General features: G+C 38.2%; 1 pseudogene; it reads right to left on the bottom strand.

Moving 5' to 3' along the window:
* Nucleotides 1–14761: 14761 nt before the first annotated feature.
* Nucleotides 14762–16309, bottom strand: LOC100601506 (annotated as a pseudogene).
* Nucleotides 16310–20121: the final 3812 nt, after the last annotated feature.

Raw genomic sequence — 20121 nt, 5'->3', positions numbered from 1 at the left:
CTCAGGAGAAAACTAGAATCAGAAACTGGTCCAATGTCAGAATTCTCTTTCATCCCTATTTCTCTTTCAGAGCTGTTATACCCTTCTCTCTCTCCATGGTGTGGAATCTAGTCACCTTATACCTCTCAGGTTTAGATACTGTAGGTCCAGCCACAGCTCGAATTCTATCTGTCTCAATTCTAAATATCCTGAAGGGAAAATGAGATTGGCCCAGCTTGGGTTAGTGAAAGTATGGCTATGGGTGACCCATTGTTGTGGAGATGAGGGTGGTGGTAAAAAGCAGTTTCCAGAGAAAGGGTAAATTATTGTGAAGTGAGTAGACACCTAAAGATATGCCACCTACTTGAAAAGTTGAGAAGACAGTCCTTAGGATGATCTTAAGTGTGGCAGGGAAAAATGTTTCTCTGATCCAATTTGAGACCCTCTGTCTAAAGCCATTTACTCACGATACTCCTCCAGGCTTGCCTGGGGTGTCTGTTCCTCATTAGGTCAATTATTAGCCAAATGATGGGAAGGCCAAGTTATCAATAAAGGCATGTCTCTTGGTCCATTGAAAAATGATGTCCAAATCCATTGGTAAATGATGGTTCTTCCCTAAGACTAGTGTGGAATATTGTCCTTAAACCTTTACATAATGGCATGGTGATGGGATGTCTAGCTCTTGCAATACAACAGTTAGTGAAGGTGCTTTTTGACCCTGCATAAGAACACATGATAGATTAGATAAGAAAGAAACAAAACACTTTTTAAAACCAATTCGTGGGCCGGGCGTGGTGGCTCACACTTGTAATCCCAGCACTTTGGGAGGCCGAGGCGGGCGGATCACGAGGTCAGGAGATCGAGACCACTGTGAAACCTCGTTTCTACTAAAAATACAAAAAATTAGCCGGGCGTGGTGGCGGGCGCCTGTAGTCCCAGCTACTGGGAGAGGCTGAGGCAGGAGAATGGCGTGAACCCGGGAGGCGGAGCTTGCAGTGAGCCGAGATTGTGCCACTGCACTCCAGCCTAGGCGACAGAGCGAGACTCCATCTCAAAAAAAAAAAAAAAACAATTCGTGCTTGGGTTCAAAGGAAATAAAAATAAATACTCAAGTGGTTTATAAATACAGGGAATCATATCCAGAATAATGATCAGGATAGCAGACGTATGCATAGTTTTTAAAGACAAAAGACTGAATTCTTAACACTGATGTGGGAACTTAAGACACAGGACAGATCACCTATCAGACCAAATAAAAAACTGTAAAGCAGAATTGTTTCCATAATTCATAATGGGTAGGACACCCATATAAAAAATAACCTCAGCTGATGATGTGTCCACAATATAAAAATTACAAAGTACATGAGGAAGTGATTCACTATTAGGGAGAATCAACTAAGTTTACAAATAAGAGGACTGATACTGAGATGAACTTGAGCTTATAAAGAGGATATCACATAAGTAAGTTTAAATTTCCTGAAGACTTCATAAATGAGGAAAGAGAGTATAAATAAAAGAACTGGCAATTTTGGTTCCAAAATCAGGAGTTCCAGAAACAAAAAATGTTGTAATATAGACCTCAGTGGATAGGTCAAATAGCGGATTAGCTATATAGAGGAGAGAGGGGGAAGGGAGAGACAGAGAACGAGAAAGAGAGACAGATCTAAAGAAATAATATCGATTGCTGACCCAGAGTCATAGAGAATTGGAAAATAAGAAAGGGACATTAAAAGTCTTGAAAGGTAGAATGAGAAGGTCCAAATAATTTGCTAGATTTTTCCTGAAGGAAAGAATAGAACGGATGAGAGAAAAGCTACATTATAGTTGATAATGTGAACTATTAATTAAAGATACAAATCTTCAGATTGAAGAATTACATTGACTCCGAAGCAGGGTAAGCAAAAATAAATAAACAACTAGAAATACCACAAATAAACTGTAGAACACCAAAGATAAAGTGAAAACCTTAAAGACAGCCAGAGAAAAAAGACAGATTACATGTAAAGGAGCAGTAATTCCTCCAAGAGTAGAATTCTCATTAATAATAGCAGGTGTCAGAAGACAATGGAATATCTGCACAATGCTGGGAGAAAGAACTATCAATGTATAATCACGTACCCTACAAATCTATTATGCAGCAGTAAAGGGTGAAGCCAGAGAGCATGTTTCTCTCATAAAACCCTGCTAAAATGATCACTAAAGGAGGGGCTTCAGGGAAAGAGAAAAATGGGAACCTTGGAAGGAAAGAAAGAGGGGGACAGAAGAAGCAACTGTCAGTCAAGAAACTGGAAATTATGTGAGTTAACCTGAAAGGATATTGATATGGGAGAAAAGACTAATATGGCAGAGGGTAGAAAATAGGATAGAAGAGCAATAGTCCACCCTAATGCCATGGATGTATAGGATGCAAGTGCTCTTGGGTACATCTAGAATTTTTCTTTACATTGTTGAGAAAGCATGGTAAAAATCAATTAATAAATGCAAAATAAATATGAATGAATAAACTTGCCACTTAGAAGTCTGATATTTAAATTCATTTTCAAAAATCCAATTACATACTCTTTCAAAAGATGGATTTTAAATACAAAGACACTTGCTGATATAGCAGACTTGGTTTTCTTTTTATCTCTTGAGAACCCAGAGTGCTTCGAATGAGGTCACTAAAACTCCATTCTCACAATAGATGCCAAAACTCACAGGAACATATTTTGGAGTATTGAGTGCTTTCTATGAACAAGATATAATAGCAGCTGAACATGTCTGGATCTAGGATCCCAAGTATTTTACATTATAACATCAAATTGAAGAACTGCTGATCCATGTTTGCCACAGGATTAGTTTCCACAGATGGCTGAGAATAAAACATATGAAAGGACATATATATATCTCCTTTCAGAATAAAATGGACACATATAACAGCATATGGTATAGTTATTTTAATTATGAAGTTTTATCACACCATAATTAATGATAAAGTAGACATTTAAAAGACATGAAAGCATTAATTTGTTTTGTAATGCTATGATATAAATCTCTTTCTCTCTTACTTTCCCCAAATCAATTTTTCCATGTTATTAGGCCATTGATATTTTCATCATGCACATAGTTTTTAAAAGCCAGAGTAAATAATGGGCTGGATCATATTCATGCGACTGCACGTAAACCAATGTTACAAATAATTATATACAAGCAGTCTATTTACAAAGGCAAAATTAGATGGCTTTAAAAATTTTAGATAATCAAATCTCACTACATATTTGTCTAAAGACGCTATTATTTATATTTTATTTGACCACTGATTTAAATAGTGAAGGCAGAGCTTGCCTTAAGGGACTTAGTCCAGCACAATCATAAATGTAAAGTGATGTGTACAAGTTTATCTCCTGCTATGAGTTTTGGAAGTCATATTTGGTACACTGACATGTTGAAACAAGTATTATGGACTGTATTTTTATGTCCCCTTGACCCCTGCCCCAAATTCATGTACTGAAGCCCTAACCCTCAGTTGATGGCATTTGGAGGTGGGACCTTTGGGAAATAATTAGGTTTAGATGAAGTCTATATGGGATTCCTGTCATTTTAAGAAGAGGATGAGACCAGGACTGTCTCTCTCTCAGCCATGTGAGTACACAGAGAGAAGGCAGCTGTCTGCAAGCAGGAAGACGGCTCTCATTAGGAACCAAATCAAATGGCACCTTGATCTTGGACTTCCAGCCTCCAGAACTGTGAGATATAAATATCTGTTGTTGAAGCCATCCAATCTGTGGTATTTTGTTATAGGAGCCTGAGCTGACTAATGCAATAGGGTTCCCTGATGAGGTTGGAATTGACAAGTGGGCCAAATTGGAGGCGCCGATTCATTCGTCTCAGTTTTGTGCCCTCCAGAGGAGCAGGTCAGAAGGAAATTTGACCTTGAGTAGCCTCTGAATCACATGAGCCTAAATCTCTGGAATCTGGTGTATGCCAGTTTCCTTATGTGTGTTTATAATGAGAATGTTTAAAACCAAATCTTACCTTATGTTTTGTGGAGCATTGCAATGAGTAGATTACCCTGTGTGTACAAGGGTCTAGATCTTGTACTCTTGCCAGATGTTTCTTTTGGCTTCTGGTAGAAAATATTTGATAAGTTTCTTCCTCAACGAAATCTCTTTGTCGATAGAGTAAAATATAAATCAACATTGAAAGTGAAGTAGACACACAGAAGTTGTTTATGCAAACAGGCAATAAAACACACCACTCAAAGGCATTTTTAGTAAGTTTTCTATTTACAGTATTTGTCAGGAGACTCATTTATGCTAAAGTAGGGTAGAAATCATTTAGTTTTTCACAACAGTGCTTATATTTTACTGCATCTTTGTGCCTCTGTTTAGTCCATTCTCATGATCCCTGGACCAAAAAATGAAATGATGGAAAAGTCGAATTTTCGAGAAATGAAGCCATTGGGGAAAGATTTTAAAGAAAACATCTTCAACAAAGGCCAAGTAGAGATGATACACAGTGAATCTCTGTGAAAAAAATATCCCATGATGGTTCAATTATAATACAGGATTCAAAGTATTACTATATATGAAGATATCAATTATTCAAGTGAGATTTCTAAACAAATTCAAGTTTTATTTAAGATACAGCTTCCTTTGGGACATTCTTTTAGCATTGCTGGAAGTACTTTATTTTCATTTACTTTTGCTGAGCATTTTATAGTCACTTGGGGAAATTGTAGAATCAAGTATATGATGATGGATTTGAAAGGGACCAAATCTTACAACAGACCACAATTTATCTTGACTTAGGTAAACTTTGACAAGATTGCAGAATATACCTTATTACTTCAGATTATTCATTAGAATAATTCACTATTTATCAGCACATATTCATTAAGTGCCTGGTCTGAAAATTTTTGTGTTTATTTCCTTTGGCCATCTCAATAATCCATGAGGTAGCTATTATTATTATCTCTATTTTCCAAAAAAAAAAAAAAAAGAAAAAAAAAAGCAGAAGACTAGAGAGGTTAAGTTAAAGCTTTCTAGTAATTGGCTGAGTCAGAATTTGAACCCATGCCTCTTAGATCTTAAGGACTATGTGTGTATTCACTATATTAGGGCTACTTTAATTTTCTCAGTAAAGAGATTTTCAAAAAGGATTCTAAAACAAAAGTTACCTCTTCAAAGATGTTTCATGAGTATTTTCACAGAAAAGATCATTTCCCCAATATTCATGTCTTAGACATACTTACATATGTAGCTTAAATTAAGCTAATTAGGATACAAGCATCCACATCTTGTTTAGAGAGTCAGAGATACTGATTAAGGGCCAGTGTGGATTCTCTTTCTTTTGTTTTGTCTTTAAAATCTTTGTCATTGTAATAAACTCAAAGTACTTTGTAAAGTGGAATGAGGGAAATTAGTAGATGAAGGCATTTGTAAGAATTTTCTTCTCCCCTCTATTCTATGAGTCTACAGACATAGGAATTTATTCCCTTATTCTTGTCCCAACTTAGTTTCTCATTGAAATGGATAAACAAATGCTTTCTTAAACAACATTTGAAAAAACAAACAAAAAGACACATTGACTCTAAAATTATATTCAAAAGAAATCACTGAATTTGACCCGTCAGGGTGCTAAGTTGCCCAGTGTTGACATCTCATCCGTGTCAGCTTAGATTTGTGAGTTAAATTGGTGATATTTATTGGATGAGAACTTCCAGTTTAACTGTTATTGAATCAGGAACACATTCAATAAGTCTTGTGTAAGTTTGGAATATGTACCAGAATTCTACATGTAAAGTCTTCCAGTCAAAATTTTCATTGCAAAAGTTTTGCACAAATCTAATCACTAGGTTAAATTTGTGACACCCTCTTCAATTTTAAGGTTGGAAGATTTAGCGAAAGTAACTAAATTCATGGCAAGAAAAAAGAGAGCAGGGCGATATAAAGAATCTAGCATTTATCTGAGCATAAATATTAGAAATTATTGCAAAGGGGATATAGAAAATGACTAAGTTAATGACTTGTTTTCAAGTTTTGGGAGAAGGGTGATGCTTTCTTTTTTCTTTTTTTTTTTAGGAAATAGTCTGCATTGCCCTTTTTCGTTTTGTCATATTTTATTTTGATTTAAAGTATTTTCTGGGATCCTATACTTTTGCTGTATTCTTTGCACTTTCCAATAAATGATCTGTTTATTTACATGAAAGGCAAGATTCCACAATGCAAAGGCAACACGAGGGACTTTTTCCTACCAGTTTTCTAATGAAAGCCAGTGACAGTTTTTTCTTATTTGGTTTTAAGTTTCATTTGCTTAAAATGAAAATGTATTCTTAAAACTAAATAAAAAAATATCATATTATCAGTATTTCTGGCTGCAAGTGAATGAATACTTATTCTGAATAGACCCGTCTGAATGGCCACTCTATAACTACCGTGTTTTGTTAGAAAAGTATATTAAAAAGTAGAAACAGCATCATGAATGAAGAAAAGGGATAGAAACAAAGTATAAAATATGTAATCTTTTAAAAGGACCTTATCAAGGAGAATCTTAGTGAAACTTTAAATGGGAGATTCATACAATCCCAAAGCTTTCTTATTTCCTATTCAGTGAATAATTTACTTTTTAGATGAGATTCACTAACATTATTGCAGAATAACTGTAATTGAAAATTATTAAAGCTCTATCTTTATTGCATTTTAAAACTCGTGCATTTGGTGTTTGACCAGGTCTGCCTCATCATTAAGAGTTTTGAAGAAACGCAAAATCTCTGTCTCCCAAAGAATAAAGAGCAAAAACCTTAATTGCTTTCTTGTTTCCCACAAAGATGCTAATATGATGAACTGAATGTCAGGAATAATAAGATAAAATGATGGTGTACACCCTGGGAAGAGAAAATAAAACATCTTTTTATGTAAACTGTCACCAGAACCTCAAGGAAACTCTTTGCTCTTTCTCTGCCCTGATTTTGAACTGCTTCATTAAAAGTAATTTTGTTTTTCAGAAGGATAACACCCACATTATTCTATTAAAAATTTTAAGAGAAATCTTCAATTAAGAGGTTATTGTTGTCTGAAAGATTTTTCCATAGTTGGTTGGTAGCTGAAAATGTGATCTTCCTAAATTTGAATGGAAATATGACATTCATCATAGTTTAAAATAGATAAATGTCTTGTCTGTTTGAAATGCCAATGAACTTGATATTATTTATCAGATCCTTTGAAAATGTTGTAATTTTCAGAGAATTTTAAAAAGGAGAGAAATGAATCATCAATTCTTCTTGCCTTCAATTGATTGAAAAGTTAAATTATACAGAGATATTTATAGAGCCCTTGTTCCATGCAGTATTTTGGCTTTTAAGAGTTGAAAATAAACAAGGGATCATGGGCCTCAGTATAACCCCCTGAAAATCTTCCTTTGCATTGATCTGGTGAGAAAGACCATAAAACCCACCTCATTGGCCACTAATATCTTACCCAGGGCTTGTCCTGATCTCAATTTAGATACCTGCTTGGTCCACAGTGCAACTTGATAATTGTTTAGATACATAAATACATTTAAACCACTTATAAGGAAATCTGATTTAAACCATTAACAAATTCTTTCTATGAAAAAATGTTTCTAGCTATTTATTTACCTAATAAATTTGTCCTCTAGGTAATTGTTTTTTTTTTTTTTTTTTTGAGACGGAGTCTGGCTCTGTTGCCCAGGCTGGAGTGCAGTGGCACGATCTCGGCTCACTGCAACCTCCACCTCCCGGGTTCATGCCATTCTCCTGTCTCAGCCTCCCAAGTAGCTGGGACTACAGGCGCCTGCCACCATGCCCGGCTAATTTCTGTTTTATTTTTAGTAGAGACGGGGTTTTCACCGTGTTAGCCAGGATGGTCTTGATCTCCTGACCTTGTGATCTGCCCGCCTCAAGCCTCCTAAAGTGCTGGGATTACAGGTGTGAGCCACCGCACCCGGCCAGATAATTTTTTTCTTAATATGCACGGACAAATACACTTGGTTGCCAATTTAGACCATGAGAAGCACTTTGCAACTGAGGCAGTAGTGACCTGAATTACCAGATAGTTTCTCCATTGTTGTTACATTGTCTTTATGCCAACAAGTTCAAATGTACGATTAAAAAATTTCTGTTGACCTGAGACGTCTGTTAGAATCTTTTTTCCCCCAACCTTTTATTTTGCACCCAAAATGTGTTCTGAGAAACGTTAATCCCCAGAAACACTCATCATAAAAGGGTTTCAGGTCAAATAATTCTGTGGAAATCTGAATACTGAATTATAATTTGATTAAAAGGATCTGTGAGCATGGGAAAGGCTCTGAGAAGCCCTGCATTCTGTTCTGTAAAACAGAAATCTGTTCTGCATTGTTCAGTGTCCCACCTCTCAAACTGATTTAGCCATGGCACCCCGAGCCCTTTTTAGCATCCAACATTTACTTGCTTCCTTTCAAACTGATGTTGTGGGGACCCTGCTGTGGTAAATATGTCTCAATTAAACAACCTTTGTGAGGTAGCTGTTACTCCTATTTTACAGGTGAAGAAACTGAGGCTCAGAAGTTAAGTAACCTGCTCAAAGACATACAACTCTTAAGTGATACAGCTAAGATGTGAAGCCTCAGGTATGAAGCCTATCCTATAATCTGGCAATGTGACCAGAAAATATGAGGAAATAGATTTGTTTGAATATATGCACTATTTCCAGCTATGCTTAGCAATTTTATCTATTCTGCTTTTCTGTGCACTCTTTCCTAGATTTCTTTTCTCCTCATGTTCATGTCATTGGGGTTTTGTAAGAAAACTACTCTTATTTATTTATTTATTTTTTGAGACGGAGTTTCGCTCTTGTTGCCCAAGCTGGAGTGCAATGGCGCAATGTCAGCTCACTGCAACCTCCACCTCTTGGGTTCAAGCAATTCTCCTACCTCAGCCTCCTGAGTAGCTGGGATTACAGGCACCCGCCACCACACCTGGTTAATTTTTGTATTTTTAATAGAGACAGGGTTTCATCACGTTAGCCAGGCTGCTCTTGAACTCCTGATGTCAGGTGATCCACCTGCCTTGGCCTTCCAAAGTGCTGGGATTACAGGCATGAGCTACTGCCCCCCGACCACTACTCTTATTACATACAGTATATTTACTTAGAAAAAGGTAATTGAATTCCATGTAATACAGTAATTAGGACTGGGCTGAAATAGTACATGGAACAGAAAATTTTATAATAAATATATAATGCCATAGAGGGAAGAGAAACATGTACATTACCTCAAAGCTGGGAATGACATCCAGGAAAATATTGTGAGTCCATTGAGCAACATGAAATGCAGGAAGCCACTTTCCTGGATGGACCATTTAAGCAAATTTCAGAAATATTTAAAAGCTTCAGTTTTATATGTAATATTAAAATAAAGGTTATATCAAGAAAAATGTTTAAATACATTGAAAGATTCCTCATAGTGAGAAAAATGTTTTTAATTTGTGTGTAAACACATTATGTATATGTCTTTATTCTCTCTCTATATATGTGTATTTTTGTGGTAAGAAAGCATGCACATGAATATACAAATATGCATAGATACATATGTAACTAATAAAAACAACCTTGTATTTGAATTGTTAAAGTATCCATTTTGGTTATTTTAAATGTAATATAATTTTAGATTCCTTTAATAAATGCCGAGTGGATAGATTTATTATTATTATTATTTTTAATTTCCTGCATCAGATCTAGGTCTTTGATAAATACCACAGACAACCCCAGAACTGTAGGATGGGCTTGACAGTTCTTCAATAAAGGGCTGTGTGGTTTTTTTTGTCAGTGTCTTCCTTCTAGTGACAGCTGCTTTGTTCTTTTCTAGTCAGATTTTCTAGTTAACACATCAAAAGTGTATCTGTGTACACGAAGTACGAAGAAAACAGTTCAAAGAGGTAAGAGATTCACTTTTAACTCTTCACCACATTTTCCCTACACTTGTCACGAGAGACATTTCATGTGGGGGCTTTGGAATAAGGTGAGGAGTTCAGAATGGAACCCAGGAATGTATGGCATTTGGTGATTAGCATTTTAGAAGGCGAGTTGGTCAGCCAGTGCTCTAAGAGAAACCGAAATTAGTGAGAGCGAATCTAGGATGAAGAATTTGATTTTTTTCAAGACAGTAAAGCCCATGCATTTGATTGCATGCAGGTTTTTATATTCAATTCATGTCAAAGGTTGGTTTCTTCTCGCCATACCATGATGGCACGCCATGATGACAGAAGCTGCCTGCTTCACGCATGTACTCTGGAGTGTTGCTCTCACCTCTGCCAGCAGGAGGAGCTCTTGCACTCATGTGAGAACTGAAGTCAGCCATGCCTCCATGCTCAAGCAAATGTCCTTGGAGGTGACACTCCAAGATTGTTTTTGACTGAGGCGACTAAACCTGAATTGGCAGTGAAATACTAAAACAGCAGGAGAGTATCCTTTAGCACCTAGTCTTCTCTTGAAGCTCTCTCAAGTGTGTGCTGAGTCGGGGATGCACTGAAGCAATGATCATGTAGAACAGTGATCCCCAACCTTTCTGGCACCAGGGACTAGTTTTATGAAAGACAATTTTTCTACGGACTGGAGGTGGGTGGGGGGGCGGATGGTTTTGGGATGATTCAAGCACATTACATTTATTGTGCAATTCATTTCTGTTATTACATTGTAATACATAATGAAATAATTATGCAACTCACCGTTATGTAGAATCAGAGGGTACTCTGAGCTTGTTTTCCTGCAACCAAATGGTAAGCCCTATCTGGGGGTGATGGGAGACAGTGACAGATCATCAGGCATTAGATTCTCATAAGGAGCATGCACTCTAGATTCCTTGCATGTGCAGTTCACAAGAGGGTTCGCGCTCCTATAAGAATCTAGCGCCACTGCTGATCCGACAGGAGGCGGAGCTCAGGTAGTGATGTGAGCCATGGGGAGCAGCTGTAAACACAGGTGAAGCTCCACTTGCCAGCTCACCTCCTGCTGTGCAGCCCTGTTCCTAACAGGCCACAGATCTGTACTGGTCCCTGGCCCGGGGGTTGGGGACCCCGATGTAGAACGCAGCCTTTCATCTCTTCCTCTCAGTCATACCTAGCATAAGCCCTGAGTAGGGGGGTGTCTAGAAAGAACTCTCCATCAGTTGAAATTGGCCCATACTGTACTGTATCATGTGTATGTTTGTAGTGCACCAAGCAAGGCAAAAAAAAAATACACATTTACTTTAAAGAATTTTTACATTTGATCTTTTAGCAAAGCATCAGAAGAGTCATCATGAGAAAAATAAAGACTTTGTTGGACTTTCTTCAGCTTTCTTTATAGTTGAGCACGGTTTTAAAATTTGAATTATGTAAGCTTTTCAGTAACTTGGGGCTTTGGAAGTCTTAAGCCGGCCCAAGCAAAAGCCAGTACACACAGCAAACAAACAAAATAGTGCTGAATTTCCTGAGCATCCACTGTGTTTCTGGTGCTGGTGCCGCCTTAGGCATGAAGGAGACAGGACAGTGACAGGGCAGGGACAAAGACTGGTGCCCGACTGCCTGGAGTCAGCCAAGTCAGCTACGTAGCTTAACTACTTTAAGCTTGCATTCTCCCATTTAAAAGTGTGGATTCTAACGATCCCACCTGCACAGTGTTGTTGTTGTGTTTGAAGGGGGGTGTTACTTGGCATAGTGCATGCACTTGGCATGAATCTCGTAAGAGACTCAGAGGGACAACACCATTGACCAGGGTCTCGACAGACCTAGGAAATCATAACAAGTATCGATTTGGTGCCAAAAATTATCCTATTACAGTGTTTGTGTGGGGCATTTACTTTGGAATTAATAAGAGGTAAAAAGTTTTAGTCATTGAGGATTTTATTTTCACTAATACTATGCAGTCTATAATCAGGAATGTGATGGTCTTTATAATTTTATCTCTTTCCTATTAATTTTCCTTTTTTTAAAGACAAAATTTCTCTCTGTCACCCAGGCCGGAGTGTAGTGGTTTGAGCCTGGCTCACTGTAGCCTTTTCCTCCTGGGTTCAAGCAGTCCTCTTACCTCAGCCTCCTGAGTAGCCGGGACTACAGGCATGTCCACTAAGCCCAGCTAATTATTATATATTTTCTTTGTGTGTGTGGAGACGGGGTTTGGGGTTTCACCATGTTGCCCAGGCTGGTCTCAAACTCCTGGGCTCCAGCAGTCCGCCTGCCTCGCCCTCCCAAATTGTTAGGATTACAGGCCTGTGACATTGCACTGAGCCCAATTTTCAATTATTAAAGAACATAAAGAATATAGATATGCTTATTAACAAATGTAAAATAACATTATGAACGTTTAAAACAGTAATAATTTAAAGTATCATTAACTGTCAATAAGAAAACAAATAGTGAAAAAAACATGTTTTTTATTCAAGATGAAAAGCTGTGAAACAACATTTTTCTCTATTTTAGGCATGTACTCCTTAAATTGTTTCTAGAATAGATAACTTTTGAAAGATTAGTTTTCTAGGTCTCAAAATAGGATTGTTTTGCAAAATAAGTTTTTTATCCTATAGCATAACTTTTGCATGCACTGTAATTAATAGCAACACTTTTCAATTTTTAAATTGTCTGCCAAATTTTTCCAACCTTACTGTTCTCAAATGTTTTCTCCAATATTTTCTTTTGTATAGCGTTCACCTCACCGTCCTAGGGCATTCCAAAATGTGTTTTTTGCAGTGAGGAATGCTCTCCTTGTGGTTCCCAACTCTCTGGACTTCTAAATTACCTGAAATACTTAAATAGTCCCTAGGCCTTACCTGATAACTCCTAGATAAATAGTTACAGCCTCAGAACCATTCAGAGGGCTTGTTAGAGCACAGATAGTGGGGCTACTCACAGACTTCTCATTCAGTGGGGCTGGGGAAGGGGCCCAAGACTCTGCATTTCTACCAAGTTCAAAAATTCTACTGATGCTGCTGGACTGGGGACATACTTTGGTAACCTCTATATTAGATCATGCCTTGCTGGTAAGCTAGTTTGTTTTGTTTTGTGTTTTTTGAGATGAAGTCTCGCTCTGTTGCCTAGGCTGGAGTGCAGTGGTGTGATCTTGGCTCACTGCAACCTCTGCCTCCCGAGCTCAAGCGATTGATTCTTATGCCTCACTCTCCCGAGTAGCAAGGATTACAGATGCCTGCCACCACGCCTGGCTAATTTTTGTATTTTTGTAAAGACGACGTTTTGCCATGTTGACTGGTCTCGAACTCCAGAGCTCAAGCGATCCACTTGCCTCAGCTTCCCAAAGTGCTGGGATTACAGGCATGAACCACCATGCCCAGCCTGGTAAACTAGTTTTAAAGCACAATCCCTCACTCCCCAACCCCTGACCAGGTGATTATGGTGTTCAGCCATGCTTGGAAACCAGTGTTCTGGGAATAGTTTCCATGGCTTTGTCACTGCTCACATGTCACCTGGGCAGGGAACTGAGCCAGGGAGTAGAAAGCCTTTAAGATGCCTTCAAGTTCGCAGGGAGGAGCAGATCCCCTCTCAGAGATGTGCAGATGTTTTGGGGGCAGGGAGAGTGCAGGAAGGTAAAGCCTTCAGGCTTGTGGAGGGCCTCTGAGGATTCCCTTTCCAAAAGCATTTTAAGGTATCAGAATGAAATGGAGTCAGCATGTGTGAGGATAAATGAGCACCCAGCACAGGAAGCAGCATAGCAGGAATGCAGGGAGTGAGAGCCATTTTCAATGTTGTCGCCTCTGAACAGATTGGGAGGATGCCCGGAAGACAGATTCTAGGTCCAGCTTCCTCGCTGACTAACTGGGCACCCTGGGGAAGTTACAATCTCTCCTGGCCTTGGTTTCCTGAACATTCTCTCGCCTCTTGAATTGGTCACTGTGATTATTTGATTGTCTGTCTCCCAGGTTGTACTTTGTCTTATCCCCTACCATATCTCTAGCACATAGCACAGAGCCTACCTCACAGAACTTATTAGATGAATGAGTGAAGTTAATGAATATGTTTCTCTTCAATGTTCTGTCGGAGAACTTGCCTCAGAGTAGGTATTCTATAAATAACTACTGAATGAACTAATGAATAAACTTACAAGTTACAGGTGTGACTAATCACAGGCTTTTTATCATTTGCGGGAGAAATGCGTATTTTTAAAAAGCTTGTCCAGTAATTAGGTACTAGGGAATCACATATACAAAGAATTTCCAAGTGTTCTAATGTTAGTTGATAACATTTTTACCTGACACGTAAGCATCCTTCATTATTAGACTTAAAATACTGTACCTGCAGCTGGGTACCGTGGCTCACTCCTGTAATCCCAGCACTTTGGGAGGCTGAGGTGGGCGGATCACAAGGTCAGGAGATCAAGACCATCCTGGCTAACACAGTGAAATCCCATCTCTACAAAAATACAGAAAAAAATTAGCCAGGTGCGGTGGCAGGCACCTGTAGTCCCAGCTACTTGGGAGGCTGAAGCAGGAGAATGGCGTGAACCCAGAAGGCGGAGCTTGCAGTGAGTCAAGATCGTGCCACTGCACTCCAGCCTGGGCAACAGAGAGAGACTCCATCTCAAAAAAAAAAAAAAAGAAAAGAAAAGAAAAAGAAAATAATTTATTATATTTGAGGAAAGTCATTAAAATACATGTAATATAGTTCCAATACACTGATTTAAAGGCATATATATTTAATTTTTAAATATACTTTCAAAGCTGTTATGCACAGTTCCATAGTCCAGGTGATCAATTTCTTCCTGTCCAAGTTGGAAAGCCCTTGAAAGATACAGGATTCAAAAGAAACCTTTATTAATTTTTAACACTGTCTTTTTCCTTCCTTAGGATCTTGTTTTGGTCTAGCAGATCGAGCAAATTGAACCACCATGCATTTTCCAAAAAGCACATATCCATTAGCTTCCTTTAAGGCTTTTGCTGCTGCTTTTACGTTAGGAAGTCCAATGAAAGCTTATCCTTTCATACGACGTTTCGTCAAACGTATATCAAACATGATCCACTGTGTTTCTGATGAAAAGTCAACATATCTTCCAAAAATATATTTAAGGTCCTTTTCTTGAACATGTTTAGCTAAATTCTTTACATAAATTCTACAGTTTGGTTCACCAGGTTCATAACTTATGAAAACTGAAAGTGTTTCCATTTCTTCTCTAGAAATTCTGTCCTTTTCTAATTCCCTTCTAGAAATACATTCTGATGACATTTCATCAGAGTCTTCTTTAATCTCTTCTGTGATGTTCAAATTAGCTTTGGGAAAGATTCTTGCAAATCCTATGTTGGATGCATCATAACAGATAAATCATTATTTTTTTCTCACATTTTTTTTTGTTCTCTAAATCTTTCTTAAATGCAGCTGGCATGTTGGTAGATATATGGAATTCAATTCTTTTATTACCTACATGTTGTGGTTGGTCAAATACATCTGAAGGTAACAGCGCTGGATGTAAACTGTTTTGTGAAGGACGTGAAAGTATGTTCAACATATCCTTTATTTTTCTCTTTTCTCTCACATGGAGCTGATTTATTGTTTTGGGTCTTTGGGGCTGAAGATTTGCTAGTTCCATTAGTTTGTTCATTCTCTGTTGGTCCTCATCATCACTGCTGTCATCTTCTAATTCTTCACTAGATAATTCCTCATCATCGTCTGGCCAAGGAGGTTCCTCAGGTGGCTGAGGAGATGTGGGTGGAAGAGGTGCATGCAACGGCATATGGTCTTCATAGATGGGAGGTCGCACAGTAATTGATCTAAAAGCTGTGGGCAAATTCATTTTCTTCATAAGATGAAGGACCTGTACATAGAACTTAGGCATGCTTGCCAAAGCATTTAGTCTGTTCGCTAGGATTGTGCTGGAAGGTGATGGGTACATATACTTGAGGCATGAATTAGGAAAAGTCAGCCCATGGTTTGGTGCAATTCCATTTTCTACTGTTAAATACCCAAGTTCTTTCTTTTGTTTATCCTCTTTGACAGCGTCATCAGACCTTTTTTTTTTTTTTTTTTTTTTTTTCAGAGACTGAAGTGGGACATGGGGAGTGAACTTGATCTTGCTCTTTTGCAAATTCAACGACTAAAGTATGACCTAAAAGTTTCAGCTGATGGAGTCTTGTCAATGCCTTTATAGCTGCCTTTTAGGGAATGTGGCAAAAGCTGTATGTTTCAGCTGCCCATTATCTGACAGGTCATGCACCGACTGTGCCTTGAAGTACTTCAGCAAATTCTCTTTCTCCTCAGCAGTCAGCTCAGCTGGCAGGTGCCTCACCAGAAGGGTTTGGTCGCCCGAGGCAGGGAAAGCAAGGAGGAGCTTGTGCATCCCCTTCATATTGCAAATGGCTGATAGAGAGCTGGCATTTTCAAGCAAAAATTGGCCCAGAGACATGTGGGACTCACTGTTTTATATGCCAAGATTAATTGTGAAAAGCTGGGCAAGGCTAAAAAGTTAGGTTTTGTTTTTGTTTTTGCTTTTTGTGTTTTTTGAGGTAGAATCTTTCTCTGTTGCCTAGACTGGAGTGCAGTGGCACAGTCTCTACACACTGCAACTTCCGCCTCCTGGGTTTGAGCGATCCTCCTGCCTCAGCCTCCCAAGTAGCTGGGATTACAAGCATGTGCCGCCATGCGCTAATTTTTATATTTTTAGTAGAGACGGGGTTTCACCATGTTGGCCAGGCTGGTCTTGAACTCCTGACTTCACCTGATCCGCCTGTCTTGGCCTTCCAAAGTACTGGGATTATAGGAGTTAGCCATTGTGCCTGGCCAAAATTAGGCTTTTAATCAAATAAAATTAAGTGGAACATTTTGAACTGTCCAAGATGGGTAGCATATATTATACTTATGTGAACGAATGTTTTAAATTATGACAAAGGCTGTACCACTTAAGAGTGTGGGCTTCAGTGTTTCAGAGAAATTGGTATCTAATGCAAAGATTCCCAAATAATGATATAAGATGTCATTTATTTTTATTCTAAAAGTAAGAATAAAATGTTTATATCCATATTTTATCATCACTATTATTATTTGCAACTTTCAGGATCCTCTTACTACATTCTTCCTTCTAGGGAAGACAGTGGTACAATCCCCAGCAAACAGCAGCCCATGGGTGTTTATCAGGGTCAGGATCATAAACTGTCAGAACTTAATGAGTCCCTGGCGCTGGATGGCAGACAAGAGGCCATATGTTTTCATTCTCCACACCTAAACTCTAGGCAGACCAGGGAAGTTGATAATGGCTCCATTTCCTATCCTACTACCAATGAGATATAGGATCTCATGTCTTCGAAAAATTTATTTTTATTAACAAATATAAATGGAAGCTACTAGGATTGATCAGCATCTGCAGGTGGAATGACTCCTATTTGCCATAACTAAATTAGTCCATGCCCCACATTTTGTTTTATTTTTTTGAGACAAAGTCTTGCTCTGTCACCCAGGCTGGAGTACAGTGGTGCGATCTCGGCTCACTTCAACCTCTGCCTCCCGAGTTAAAGCTATTCTTGTGCCTCAGCCTCCCAAGTAGCTGGGACTACAGGTACGTGCTGGGATGCTCAGCTAATTTTTGTATTTTTAGTAGAGATGAAGTTTCACCATGTTGGCCAGGCTGGTCGCTAACTGCTGACCTAAAGTAATCCGCCTGCCTTCGCCTCCCAAAGTGCTGGGATTACTGCATGAGACACTGTGCCCAACCATGCCCCACATTTTATAGATGATAGTTCATACTCTGGAGTACAAAGATTAGTAAGGACCAGAATGGATAACGTTCCTGGGTCAGGCATCATTTTACAGTTCACATATTGAATGAATGGAATAGCCCGCAGAAGTATGTAGGATCAAAGGAAATAGTGTAAAGTGATTTAAATGTGTCTGGGGGAGCATCCCTCTTCCTGTTCCCAGTTTCTAGGCATTCTTGCCTTCCGGCTGATCCTGACATTTGGAGTGCTGCAGTAAGTCACTCCATCTAAGACTGTCTACACAAGACGTGCCTCAATTCCCCTTATTCCTCTCCCAAACCAAAACTACCATTTCTCCATCTGAATAGCTGCCAAGAATGTGTATATTACTGATAAGTTCACCCTGACAGTCCCTAAATGTCCCAATAAATACTAGTCCAACAAGAAAAATAAAAATGAGTTTCAAAGTTAAATATATACTTCACAGACCCTTCTTGGAGATTCCCAACAAATATTCGCTCTGAAAAGTCCCAGGGCAAGAATCCAGTTTAATATTTTAAACCATTTCATATTTTAAAAGGAAGCCTGATAATTCAAAAGACAAAGATTGAAATAGGGACTCTCATGATTGGAATAAAGACATCGTATGATTATAGAAGATTTCCCTATCTTTCCTCTTTTAGAAATGTTTTTCTCTTATTTTAGAAATTCTTATTTGAAAGGTTGCCCTTTCTTATTCATCTTTCGATTGTCTTAACTCTTTAAGAAAGGGAACCAATCCTTGGCTATGCTTTGGGGGTGACATGAGGCTGAGAGGTCCAGACAAGGAATTCATTTCAATTAGGAGCAAGATAAGAAGCATTTGGGGCATGAAATTAACATTGTGGTTTATTACTAATGATGTCTATTAATAACCCTCAGTATCTCTCTTAAACATTTTCACCTGGTATATCTGGTAGTGCAGGAAAGTGAAAAGTATTAAAAATGTAGATAATTTATAGCGGTGTAGAAAGTAATATTTCATGGAGTAGGTAAATATAGTAATTTTGAATTCTAAAAACTGCCTTATAAGGTTTATGTAAGCATCAAATGCATATACATCTTTAACACCTGGTCTGGAACCAATAAATATTTTCTATTAAAAATAACAGAAAAGAGCAATTTCCTTTCACATTTATTGGATACTGCGATTATATGTATCTGGCCTGTGTCTCTATCTTCTGATTTAACATTTTGATAAAAGTAACCTCTTTTGTAACTGATAAGCTTTCCAGGAAGTGGTCAAACTAGTGTGGTTGTCAAATGTGACTGAATTTTCTGTTAAATAATGGACAACATTTATTAAGTACTTACTGTGTTCCAGGTTTTAGTTTAAGCTTTTCAACATATACCATTTCATTTCCATAACAACCTTAAAAGATAAACATTGTTATGAATGTACTCATTTCCCAGATGAGGATACTGATGTTTAAGCAAAATTAAGTAAACATCAGATAAACAGCAATTGGTGGAAAACATTTGAGCGTCTTTTAAAATAAATGTGTGATAGTATATGTTTGACATGGAAACAACGTTAGGGATGGCCTATTTTAAATGTATCTTTCATAAATAAGAGTAATGAGGCCTACAAAGGGATGGAATCTTATTCTTGATGACCCAGCTGGTAGTCAGACTCAGATCTTTTATCCAGCAAGTGCATTTTATTCAATGATCCTGGGACTGCTTATAGATTATACTCTATAGATATGAAACTAACCCTAATTAAACATATCTCTGAGCTAGTTGCAGCAGATTGTATTTTCCATAATGGATGAATCTATAGCTATAGCTATATATTCCATCCCACATTCTCTTTTTAAAATATGATATGGACACTGTTCCATCAAGAGATGGGGTCTTTGTTCTGCCACTTTGAAAATGGTTAGACTTTATTTTACTTTAAAACATTATTTATTTAATGTTATATAGTTAAGCTGTACAACATGATGTTTTGATATACGTTATACATAGCGAAATGGTTACTATACTCGAGCAAATTAACACATCCATTATGTCACAGAGAAGTAACCCTTTGTGTGTAAGTGGTAAGAGCCCCTCTAATCAATGGGATGGCAATATACACCTGTTTGAATTTTAGAGCTGTGGTGAAACAGTGATGACAGTCTCCCATGCCCCCTCTTTATGAATAGGGCTGTTCTTAGCAGGGAGTCCACAGCTGTCCCACCACTGAATGTTGAATATTTCTGGAATAGATAAATTGTCTCCTTGATTAACAGTCTTAAGATGGAGACTAATATAGTTGAGCAGCTATAAGTCAAAGAATTGCATCTGAGGAGCCACATCCATACATGGACCTGAGGTGATTGTGGCGACAAGATCGTGGACTTTGAGCTGATTTTGCAATAAGACTTGAGGGTTTCAAGAGAGGAATGGTATATTTTGCATGTGCTAGGGTTGTGAATTATTGTGGCCAGAAGCAAACTGTGGCAGATGGCATTT

Source organism: Nomascus leucogenys, chromosome 21, assembly GCF_006542625.1.
Source record: "Nomascus leucogenys isolate Asia chromosome 21, Asia_NLE_v1, whole genome shotgun sequence".
In the NCBI taxonomy this organism is placed as follows: Eukaryota; Metazoa; Chordata; class Mammalia; order Primates; family Hylobatidae; genus Nomascus; species Nomascus leucogenys.
Note: the sequence above shows the minus strand (reverse complement) of the source record. Positions and strands in the feature narration are given on the sequence as shown.